At 44.4% G+C, this 12,194-nt stretch overlaps 2 protein-coding genes across 2 annotated transcripts in view; both read right to left on the bottom strand.

Annotated features, from left to right (window-relative positions):
* Nucleotides 1-1,574, bottom strand: part of LOC114020177 (butyrophilin subfamily 1 member A1-like) — a 53,945-nt gene extending 52,371 nt beyond the window's left edge. Inside the window, 1 exon segment of the mRNA XM_037913574.2 lies at nt 1,307-1,574. The gene's annotated coding sequence lies outside the window, so the exon portion shown is untranslated.
* Nucleotides 1-12,194, bottom strand: part of LOC119567445 (maestro heat-like repeat-containing protein family member 1) — an 850,842-nt gene that overhangs the window by 121,640 nt on the left and 717,008 nt on the right. The window lies entirely within an intron of this gene.

The raw sequence follows: 12,194 nt of genomic DNA, 5'->3' as shown, positions 1-12,194 counted from the left end.
ATAAACTCTAAAGAAGAAAATATTCTCTCTGCACCTGCATAAGAGAACACTGCTTTCAAAAGCCAGTTTAGCATTTCAACAAACTCTGATTCCAGGTTCCTAGCCTGTGACTTCCACCAGTTCAGTGGTTTGCCTTTCTTTAAAACTTCTCCAGGACATGTGTACTGCTTGAATATTATTTTATGTATATTTAATTTAAATGCTTTTAGTAGATTAGAGATCGAGTTTAGGCCATAACATATGTTGTCATAATTTTCAATTTAATTTTCATTTGGTACATTTTGAGCCCTGAGGGAGCACTCAGGCCATAGTCTTAAACTTTTCTCTGGAACCACGAGGGCTAGAAATGTAATTCTACTTTAAATGAAATCTGAAATTTGCACAATCTCAAAACTAGAGATGCCAGGCTTCAGAAAAATTACTAAATATTGTGAGACAAAATAAAATCCCCAGACTCACAAGAATATTATGTGAGCTGACAATACTGTAGCTGGACAAAAAAAGTTCAACAAAAATTATTTTTCACATGATTTTTAGGAAAAAATTCAAAATGATTTTTCTGATCATTTCAATGAAATTATGCTAAATGAAAAAAATATTTCACAATGATTCAAAATGAGACATTGTAATTAAATGGAATAAAAGATTTTATTAACCAGTTCTCCTAACCTTTCTAAAAAGATACGCAGAGGGGGAAATGATAACTGAAGAAAAAGAAAAACTAAAAACAAAATTTTGTTTTAATAATATTTGATTAAAAATTGAAAAATCCATAAAATATTTCAAATAGAACAGAAATAATTTTAAAATACATTTTCACAATAATAATTCCATTTTTCCCAACTAGCTTTACTTCTATGGATTTCTTTATGAAATCTCACCTCCAATGGATTTTCACACAAAAGGAGCTGATCACACAATATATAAATTTGCCTCTTTTTTTCTTATGTTATGAAATCCCCTATTCAGCAACACTCTCAAACACAGGACCAAACTTAGACACATGTTTAATTCCCATGATTTAATCAGGAGAAAAGGATGCAATTTTCTATTTTGATTGATTCTGGAAATAATTTTCCTTTTTTCCCTTAAATAAATTGGTTAGTCTCTAAGGTGCCACAAGTACTCCTTTTCTTTTTGTGAATACAGACTAACACGGCTGTTACTCTGAAACCATGTATTGTAGTGTTAATAAAGAGTGAAACAAATTATCAGAGGATTATTTAATCTTCAAATTGTCCAAGCAACAAGCAGTGTATATTAGGAGTTGGTTACAAAGAGTCATTCTGAAGCAAAATTAACCTACCTGATTGTAAAACTTCTCAGAAGGAGCAATCTTCAGGACGTGGTCAGACGTCACTCGTTTTGTTGAGATAATTGCGTTTTGAGTCACTAGTCCAGTTTATCAAATTTTACAGCTAATTCTGGTAATAAAATAGCTACAGAGTTTTCTCATTGCTTTTCCTTACACTTGTTTAAATAAATGTATTTGTGTTCCAGACCAATAAATGTGCTTTCCTCCTCTCGCAGCATTTGCAGAGTTTGAAAGAGAAAGTAAAACGGTAACTGGAAAGTTGCAGTAATTTCACATCCTGTCACGAGGGGCGATTAGATAGATTAAAGAAACAACCCCACAGTCATGCTGACCTGGAAGCACATGCACAGGCAGAGTCAAGCATTCAGGTGGCCCAAGTTACCTGAATCTATTAATGATTTCAAAGAGACTCTTCCTCCTTTTTTGTGAACTACAATAAATTGAATGGGGGGGGGGGGGGAACACACCTTTGTTATCAGAGAGTTAAGGTTTCCCAAAGAAGCTCATACCCTTCCAGAACATCAAGTGCATCAAAAGTTGTTTGCAATGTTGTTGTAGCCATGTTGGCCACAGAGTATTAGACAGACAAAGTGAATGAGGTAATATCTCTATTGGACCAAGTTCTACTGGTAATAAAGACAAGTTTTTGAGCCATAAAGACCTGAAGAAGAGCTCTGTGTAGCTTGAAAATTTGACTCTTTCACCAACAGAAGTTGGTCCAATAAAAGATATTACCTTACCCACCATGTGTCTCTAAGTTCATCAAAACTCAGACTTCTGAAAACCAGGAAATACAGAGTTAATGCAAAGTTGACTCTGCTCCATTGGAGCTGGCAATACTTACTATGAATTTTCTGCATACACTCCAACGGCATTCACTGTGTTAGGTACAGCTGTGTTGAGTGGTGGATGAATTAGGTGGAGCACCTTGGGAGATCTTTGATTCTGGTATGAGGAGAGTGGGGGGGTTAGTTTGAGAAGTGTCTCAGAGCTCTGATTGTGATATGAAATCTGAGTCTGCACCCCCTCCCACTCCATATACGCTATCAAAGGAAAGAGGGGCATCTTTAAAAATCTAGCCATTAGAGCCCAATTCTGCTTCCTTGTATCTCACATATTCTCATTGGCTTTGTTGGGAGTTCTGGTGGTGCAAAAAGTGGAATTGCTGGACCTCAAATTATCAGCATTACAGTAACTCGTCACCTAACATTGTAGTTATGTTTCTGAAAAATGTGAATTTATGCAAAATGATATTAAGCAAATCCAATTTCCCCATAAGAATTAATGTAAATAGGGGGAGTTAGGTTTCAGGGAAATTTTTTTCACCAGACAAAAGACATTATATACATATACAGTATAAGTTTTAAACAATTTTAAATGAACAGTTTAATATTGTACACAGCAATAAATGATTGTGAAGCTTGGCTGAGGTGGTGGAATAGGAGGGTGGGATATTTCCCAGGGAATGCTTTGCTGCTAAATGATGAACTAGCACTCAGCTGAGCCCTCAAGGGTTAATAGGCTGTTGTTAATGTAGCCTTACACTCTACAAGGCAGCATGGACTGAGGCAGGAGGGAGGAAACACAATAGATGCAGGGCAGTAGCTGCAAACACTTCCCTGCAAAAACTGAACATGATGATGAGCCCACGCGATCCAGCTGGAGTGCACCACTCCCTCCTCCTGACAGCACATGCACAGCTGCAGAGGTGCTGATTTTCCAAAGTTCTGGGGGGTGCATGCATGAGTGAGAGAGACGTGCATTGCCCCTTTAAGTATGCTGAGCCCAGTTCAGGTATGTTGCCCTTTTAAGCAGGTCCCCCAGTTCAGACACGAAGCAACAGCTTCCAGGAAGCTCCCTCCTTTCTGTCCCTGAGCCCGGTCCCCCTCCTCTGCTTTGTGGAGAGGGGGTATGGAGCGAGGGGGGGCAGGAGCAGGGAGACATCCTGATATCAGCACCCCTCTCCCCCACTTCCCCATCAAGCAGGAAACTCCTGAGAGCAGCTCCAAGGCAGAGGGCAGGGCAGGAGCATCAGGGCAGTGTGGGGAGGGCCAACTGAACTGCTGCTGGGCAGCTGCTGAGCCACATACCTTACAGAGAATTTAGGGGAGCTGATGGCGGGGGGGGGCTGTGAGCCCCCCTTGGTTCTAATCCCCACAAGGAGGGGCTGCTCTTCTGGAGAATCCTGCAAGCAGTGGACAAAGCAGGCAGCTGCCAAACGACTTATAAGGGAGCATTTTGCAACTTTAAACGAGCTTGTTCCCTAATAGATCAGCAACGAAACAATGTTAACAGAACAACATTAAGTGAAGAGTTACTGTATTGTTTTAGTGATATGACTTGTGCATTCAGTGCTTGATCCTAGACTCACTGAAGTCAATGGCTAACTGATGTTAGTGCAGTATCAGGGCTTTAATCTTTTTCTGGTTAAAAAACTTCACTCAAAAAAGTACATAAATAAATAATCAAACACCCTTATCAGGAGACAAATTTGTACACAACTTTTATTTGTTGGAGGAAAAAGCACAACACTTACCAATTTCTGTATCATGTTTCCCTAAAAAAGAAACAAAAATAAATATAAATTATTATTAGAAACATAAGGTTGTGTTTTGTGAAAGATGAACACTGATTATATAATTCATGAGTCTTTGATGGGTTTCACTTTCGCAACACCAAGAGAAAAAGGTTTTCCTTCCTCCATCTCTTACCTGTTGTTTCTCACTATTGTCAGAACTGAGGTTAAGGCTGAGAGCCCATGTTTATTCAGACCCCTATTTTCTACTGTGTATATTTTTTCATACTAATTGTTGGGGTGAAATTTATCAAGCTTAGTGTCATCCCAATTTCTTTTTAACAATAAATGAAATTCCTAAAGTCCATCAGGACTGAGAGGAGAATAACTGCACAGGTGGGGGGGAAGTGGACTGAAAGAGTGAGGAGTGGACAGTGGTTTGATCTCACACACACACACACACACCCTTTCCCAAGTGCTCCAGTCAGCTTGAGGCAGTACTGGGGAGACATTCTCTCTGCCTGGTAAAGGGCTTATGCAGATCACTGCCCCCTGAAGCAAAGGGGAACTTTTGTAACATTTCTTTCCCTGTGCTGCTGGGGACGGGGGCTTGGCCCAGTGTAAAATTTCATTCTTCACCTTTTTCATTTATTAGAAGACAATTTCATGCTAAATACATTACATTTGCCACTGACTTTTACCTTTTATTTTAAGTAGACAAAGAAGCAAGGCCAGTGGAAACAAACAAAACCACAAGGATCACACTCAAAGCCATCATCCAGGGATTCACCCCGGGGAAAAGGAACCTTCTTCAATGCTTACCCAGACAGTAGGCCATAGCGATCGTTCGCCATTTGGTCCATTCCTACACAACCGGAAAGGCTTGACAGTCTGAGAGTCCAACATCGGAACAGCCTTGATGAACCCATGGAATAGGGGGTCTGCCTCTGGGCTGCCTCCACCCCTCGTTGGTGGAATTTTATCTCGGAAAAAGGAACCTGAGAAATAAAACTCTCAGGACTTGCATTCGTTTGGAAGCAGGGACAAAAGTAATTTTTTTCTATTGTATGTGTGCAATAAGAGTGGAAGCATGGCCTCATCTACACCACATAAAAGTCCAGAGACTGATTTTAAAAATGACTCTAGGCAACACAGCTTTAGCACTGATTTATCTGTGAATGAACAAGACTAGTTTGATTCATTGGCATTCAGAGGTTCATAGAGCTCAGGGGCAAATTCTCTGCTCATAAGACCACATTGACTTCAGTGGAGTTATGTCTGCAAATATTTTGGCCCTCAGTGTTCAGCGACATTCAGGAATTGCCAAATTAATTAGAATATTTTTGCAACTCACTAGTTCCCCACAATATTTGGATGAATCATTATCACAATTAATCCAAACATTAAGTGAAGCAAATTAATCAGTCTTCACTTGCTGTTCTTGTGTTTTCAGTGTTTAGGTCACCTAGGCAGGGTGAGCATTTCAGACATGCCTACAGCATTCTCCACATGTGGCTTGTGCTCTGGTTTTGTGAAACTTGTGTAAGTCAGCTTAATAGTGACCTATATTCATTAGCATAAATCAATCAAGAACTGACTTAAACTAAATATATAGGCCACTCTGAAACTGAAATAAGAGTGTTCAGACAAGAGGTATTATCAGTAACTAAATAGATAGTCAGTGCAACTTTTGTGAGTAGACAAAAGCAAAGTGAGCGATGAGCACAAGTTCCATGGAATGTCAACAGAAAGAGCACCACACAATTTGTGTGACATTTCACACTGTGAAAAGATAGCAAACAAACCACAGCATCAGAATTACTACATTCTAGAAATTGTTGAGAGGAAGTTAGGTGTGCAGGAATAAGCTGTTTCTATGCAGTGCTTAATCTGTAATGAAAGAGCTGCCAGGGCTCAAGCAATTTTTTTACTTTCATAACTGATGCAGCGAGCCCAGAGGACTATGAACCGTCAAGCCTAGAGGTGCCGGGGCTCAGCCCTGCCAAACCCTGGCACACATTAAGCACTGGTTTTATGGTTCTGTGATTTGGGTGAATATTTATTCTCAAAATTATGGGAGAGGATTTTTGTTTGTTTGCTTTTTTGGGGTGGGGGGAGTAAGAGTTTCAGGACATTCAGAGTTAGATTAAATTTACATGAAACTCAAAACTCTGGTACACTGAATATTCAAAATTCAGGTAATCAGATTGCCTGAATTGTGACCCTGTTAAGATACCACTCTGCCATTTTCTTTGCTTGTATGTAGATTGCAAAATGTGCACCACAGATTCTTCAGTTCTTTGTTTCCTGTATTTTGTTTTGTTTCTGGTGGTGGTAATTTCAGTGTGGGGTTTGACTGGTAATTGACCTGCTACATAAATTGTTGATTCCTTTTCTTGATCGAGAAAAGTATTACTGATCCAACAGGACAAGTTTTCATTTGAATGTTCTCTCATAATAACAGAATTTTCTGTTTCAAACAGGCCGTTATGCCCCAGGGATTTTGCTTCATAGATTGATGGTAAATGTTGCCCACTGAGATCGCTCCCTAGCACCTTGGGCTCTGGGTACCACCCAGATGACTGACAAACCACCCGGATCCCTCCATCCTGGTGATGCTCAATAGAGATGAGAGGGTTGAAGCCCAAACCTGTACATGTGGATAACCATGGGCATTTCATCAACATCAAACTGGGATGGTCAAGGAAGGTGCATGATGCATGCATCTTCAGGAACATTGGCCTGTACAGAAATCTGCAAGCAGGGACTTTCTTTCCAGAGCAGAAGATTCCAGTGGAGGATAGTGAAATGCCAATAGCAATCCTGGGAGACCCAGTGTACCCTTTATTCCAATGGCTCATGAAGCCTGAGATGGGACACCTGGACAGAAGCAAGGAGTGCTTCAAAAATAGGTTGAGCAGGTGCAGAATGACTGTACAATGTGCCTTTGGCAGATTAAAAGCATGCTGGTGCTGCCCTTATGGCATGCTAGACCTAAATGAGGAAACTATTCCCATGGTGATAGCAGCCGGGAGCGTGCTCTATAATAGCTGTGAGGCTAAGGGTGAAATGTTTCCCACAGTGTGGAGCGTGGAAGCGGATCACCTGGTGGCTGATTTTGAGCAGCCAGATACCAGGACTATTAGAGGAACATAATGGGAGGCTATTCAAATCAGGGAAGCTTTGAGACAACATTTTGACAATGAACACCAGTAATATGTATTTCTACACAGCACTCTGCCATGCTTTGTTAACTTGCTGCTTTGCATTAAAATTTTGATGATTCCTGACCAGGATTTGCAGTCAGCAAGTGTACAACTATCAGCAGCGACCACCATGTGTTGGCGACAAATAAATATTGGTATCTTTCAGAGTTTGTTTTTATTAAATAACAATTAACAACACACACAAAAGGATTGGTGGGAAGGGAGATGAAAGTGTATGGCAGTGTACGCTCTCATAACTGTGTGTAAGTCCAGAGTCAGGTTCACTGGGGAGAGAGTCATAGAATCAGTGCCAGGGTCAGGGACTGGTCACTGGGATGAAAGGGAAATTAACCTGCATTCCCATTAATCACTGTGTCATGGGGCCCCCGTGCAATGCCACGAGGAAGGATATGCCCCAGGGGTGTGAGGGGAACCAGAGAGTTGTGGGGAGGAGCAAGTGTGAGGGGGTTGGGATCAAAGGCTGGCAGATGGTTGGGCAAGGGAAAGGGTTTCCACCCACAGGGAGAGGGGAGGGACAGGCACCAAAGGGACAGAGAGGATTGAGAGGTGGTGCGGGTGTCAGGGCGGCAATAGGGGACAAGGGGAGATGTAGTCACTGCGGGGCAAAGAGCAGGAGAGAGAAGGTGCCTGAGGAAGAGGAGGTGAGGTAACAGGGAGGCACCAGGGGGACAGAGGATGTTGAGGGGAGGGGCCTTCATGGGGAAGAAAGTGGTTGAAGGAAGGGCCAGGTATCAAGACGGCAGAGGGAAGGGGCTTGCATCAGTGAGGCAGAGGGGGTGAGCAGAGAGCCAGATGTTGGGGGTGAGGGAAGGTGCAGGTATCAGAGGGTGTGGTGGGGCAAGCGGAAGAACAGGCATCAAAAGGTGGAAAAGGCAGGTATCAGTAGTAAGGGGGGGAAGAGGGAAGGGACAGGCCACATGGGAATAGAGGCAGAGAAGGGAGGAGTGGGACAGTCACCTGGGGAGAAAATGGGGGCAAGGGAAGCCCTGGGCACCAGACGATAAAGGAGTGGTGAGGAAAGGGGTGGGTACCCAGGGTTAGAGGGGGGCAAAGGAGAAGTGTGGGCACCAAGTGGTCAGATAGGGCACAAGAGAGGGGCAGGCCCAGTGGGGCCTCAGGGGGGACAAGGGAAGGGGTGGGAACCATTGAGGCAGAGGGCAGCGAGAGGATGTAGCTGATCTGCAACTGCTAGCAGCCAATATCTCTGATGATGGGACACTAGATGGGGAGGGCTTTGAGTTACTACAGAGAATTCTTTCCCAGGTATCTGGCTGGTGGGTCTTGCCCACATACTCAAGGTCTAACTGATCCCCATACTTGGGGTCAGGAAGGAATTTTCCCCTGGGTCAGACTGGCAGAGATGTGGGGGATTTTCACCTTCCTCTGCAACATGGGGCATAGGTCACTTGCAGGTTTAAACTAGTGTAAATGGTGGATTCTCTGTAACTTGAAATCTTTAAATCATGATTTGAAGACTTTAGTAACTCTTCCAGAGGTTAGAGGTCTATTTCTGGAGTGGGAGGGTGAGGCTCTGTGGTCTGCAATGTGCAGGAAGTCTGACTAGATGATCATGATGGTCCCTTCTGACCTTTGAGTTTATGAATAAAGTAGATCCCACCAAGGGACTTTTGTTTCAGATTATTCAGACTACATGGAGTAATTTAAGTAGTGCCGAAGAGGGTAAACTGAGGCAAGGTACTTGCAGGGCCACCCTGAGGCAGCTGAGTGGGGTACTTAAATGTGCTTCCCCCGACTATATGGTATCAGAAGTGGAATCTGAGATCCCATTCCACCAAGAAGGGATGACCAAGCAGCATGGCACAAGCACTTCCATGATGGTGGGACATTCACTCTCTCAAGGTAGTGTCAGGAGGGCCAGCAACAACTATGGGAGTTCCAGCTCCCATATTTCGAAGTAACTAAGCAACCACAGTGGTGCCTCAAAGAAGGTCAGTGATTTGAAAGAGTCAGCCACCACAGACAACCACAAGAGAAGAAGGCACAGGACTGGTCCAATATTAGGTACCGACCGTGGGCAAGATGGGCAAATAAGATGGGGTTGGCCCCCAGAAACCAGAATGCTGAGACTGGCCTGGTTTCCCAGAAGAGTCAGAGAAGAGGGGAGTTCCAGGTTATTAAATACATCCTGCCATGGGGAAGTCAGGCCTAGCTACTGTCATGTCAAAACGGAGGACTGTAGGAATCCCTTTTTGCACCAGGAAGAGTGACCCCTTCATGGGTTAATTTGTTTCAAATGTAGGGAAAGGGGCATGTAAAATAGTGCTTTCCTACAAGAACTTTAGATTTTGGAAAGAAGAGGTGTTGCTATGGGGTAGTAAGAATTTCTAATACTGGGCAAAATGAATAGCTAAGAAAGTAGGTCCTGGGGTATAAGCTTCAGGGGAAGAGGTCAGCCATGGGTTTCAGACTTCGCTCAGCTTACCAGGGATATCTTAACTTCACTCCCAGATTCAAAGTTTGGGAATTTGGAGAGACTGAGTAGCTCCCTCCAGAAGTCTGAAAGGACTCCAGTAGAAAAAGGTGCAACAAGAAGCTCTAGAGAACAGCAGGCTCTCTGGGCCAGGGCAGCTGGGGAGAAAGCTAAATGTGATTCAAAAGTTATGGTGGTCCCGAGAGATGGGTGTTATAAGAACTCTGAGAGGGATATTTAACAGGTATGTAATTAGCAGGCCCACGTGTGGACTTTCTCATAGAAACTGGCCAAGCAATGGGAGCAAACCCAGTAACCAGTGGACAGGCAGAAGGAGCTACTCACAGAGCAGGAGAGAAGCCACCTGGTTGTGAGTAAGGAGAGTAAATGAGTCAAGGCTCTGAAAAAGGAACATGGCATTCAGCAGAAGAAACTCTGCTCTAGCTTCCAGAAGCCCAGCAGTTGAAGAAAAGGCTAAAGCCGATGGCTCAGGAGATTGCAAAGATGCATGAAGAGGGCTCTGGTATGTGCGATAACACAGAAAGTCCAGCAATAAATTACCAGGAGGCTGCATTTACACAGGGGAGAGGAGTGATGCTGTGGGTGTCCTAGAAGACTTTTTAGGGGAACAAGTTGATCTCCCACAGAAGGGCTGGATGTTGATGGGCATAAAGACAGAGGTGGGGGCTACAAGGGAAGCTGCACTAGTGGCCATGTCCTCTATAGCTACCCAGCAAAGCCATCCACTAATGAACTGGAGAGAGCTAGAAGAAAAGGTTGCTGCAGCTGAAGGGAGCAGGGCAGAAGGCCTTGCACAACTAAACACCCTCCAGGCTCAAAGGCTGAGGTCTGGCAGGCACGAGAGGAGATGCACTGCTCAAGGGACTGGATCTCAGCCCAACCATCCAGCAGGAGCAGGAGCTGGCCTGTCTTAGCACTGAGAAAGTGACCAGAGAACAGCAGTCTTTGTTGTTGCAAAAAGAGATGACAAAGCTCCAGAACCAGCTTAAGATTGAGGGTGGAATGAAGCCCAACTCTGAGACACATCCGATGTTGGAGATCCCAGAGGCTGAGGTGATGGCCTTGTGGCAAGAGCTGAAATTATGCCAGAGAGAGAAAGCATGGCTTCTCCAGAAAACTGATCAGTTGGGCAGTGAGGTATACCAGCCGGCTGGAGAAAAGAACAGCGCTGAGGTGGGTTTAGAGATACAGGACCATTTGGTGGAAGATGGGCTGTCTGAGGAGGGGATTCCACATGCTGAAAGGAAAAGCCACCATGTTAATTACTTTAAAACACACGTTCAAGAGGAATCTGAAATAAGAAGGGACAAGACAGGGGACCTCTCCCCCAGAGGCCTGAAAGAGCAACACAAAGCCTGAACCAGAGCTGATCTAAAAAGAAGTCCATCCTAAAGGAAAGGCTGTCCACCCCAAGGGAGGAGCAGAAAGGTACTTTTCCAGCTGATAACATTGCACATGGTCATGTGGGCTGACGAGGATCTGAAATGGACTCCCCTAACTCCTTTATTGAAGGCTTCAGGAAAAAAAGATTCAGTGTTTAATAATTAGAAACATTAACAAGAAGATAGTCTGAGTAAAAGATTACCTTGACTCCAAAGGGTGCATGCGAGTCTACTGGGGAATGCTGCTGTCCCAGAGACCATGAGGCAGCCTTATGCTGATTGGGCCAGTAGGCTTGACTGACAAAGAGTACAGTAATTAATTGTAGTGTAGACATGCCCTTACAAGGAGTACAAGTTGTTGTGAGCTACTCCATGCTGAAGACTATGGGGGATTTTACCCATCACATGAGCTACATAGAATGTTGGGGACACAACTCCTGGTCTCTTCATACTTCGGAATAAAAATATGGCCAAGGGCCTTGCAGATTTCCTTGTGGCAGCAGGGCAGGAAGTATCCCCTGTAGAATATAACCGACATTACCCATGGTCAAGTCTACCTTTGGGTACAGGGGGGATATGTCACGGGGACTAGCCCTTTAAGGGGAATCAGTGTCCAGGCTACCTGTGACATGCTCACAAAAAGGAAAACCAGCCATCCCAGACCCAAATGGAAGTAACTAAATCCTTAGATGGGTTACCAGAGCTCAGCTGAAGGGACCCCAGAAGGAGGAAGTTGCTGAGGAGAGGGGCTCCCAGGAGAGCTCACTAGAGCAGAGAGCCTAGAGAGAGGAGCTCCCAGAGATGACTATTACAGCAGCAGCAGCTGTAGCAGGACAGAACCCTGCAGGTGAGGGCTGTAGGGAAATAGGTGCGGTCTGAACTGAACCCAGCTCCAGGAAGAAGGGCTGCAGGTTCCTGACTCAAGGAGTGTGAGGAGTTTGAGGGACAGCCAGGGGCTGGAGCAGAGTGAATGAGACTTTATTTTTGGTGGTTTACTTGGACTCAAAATAGGGGACTTTTACTGAGATCTTTCAGACAGTGTGCAGTGGCGCTGACCAGTCAGGAGCTGATGGGGTGGAAGGAAAGGGTTAATCCCAGTGTGGTGGCACGTTGCTGCCCGGCCCTGGCTGGTCTCTGCCCTCCGGGTGCAGCACAGGGCTTGTGTCTCTGAGCAGATCCCTGCTCACTCGCCCAGGCCATTTGTCCCAGGCAAGTTAGATGTCTACAAGTCACTAAAGCCTGACGAAATGCATCCTAGAATACTCAAGGAGCTGACTGAGGAGATATCTGAGCCATAAGCGAT

The sequence above is a fragment of the Chelonia mydas genome, chromosome 14 (genome assembly GCF_015237465.2).
Source record: "Chelonia mydas isolate rCheMyd1 chromosome 14, rCheMyd1.pri.v2, whole genome shotgun sequence".
Classification (NCBI taxonomy): Eukaryota; Metazoa; Chordata; order Testudines; family Cheloniidae; genus Chelonia; species Chelonia mydas.
The sequence above is the reverse complement of the archived record's forward strand: the minus strand, read 5'-3'. Positions and strand labels throughout refer to the sequence as shown.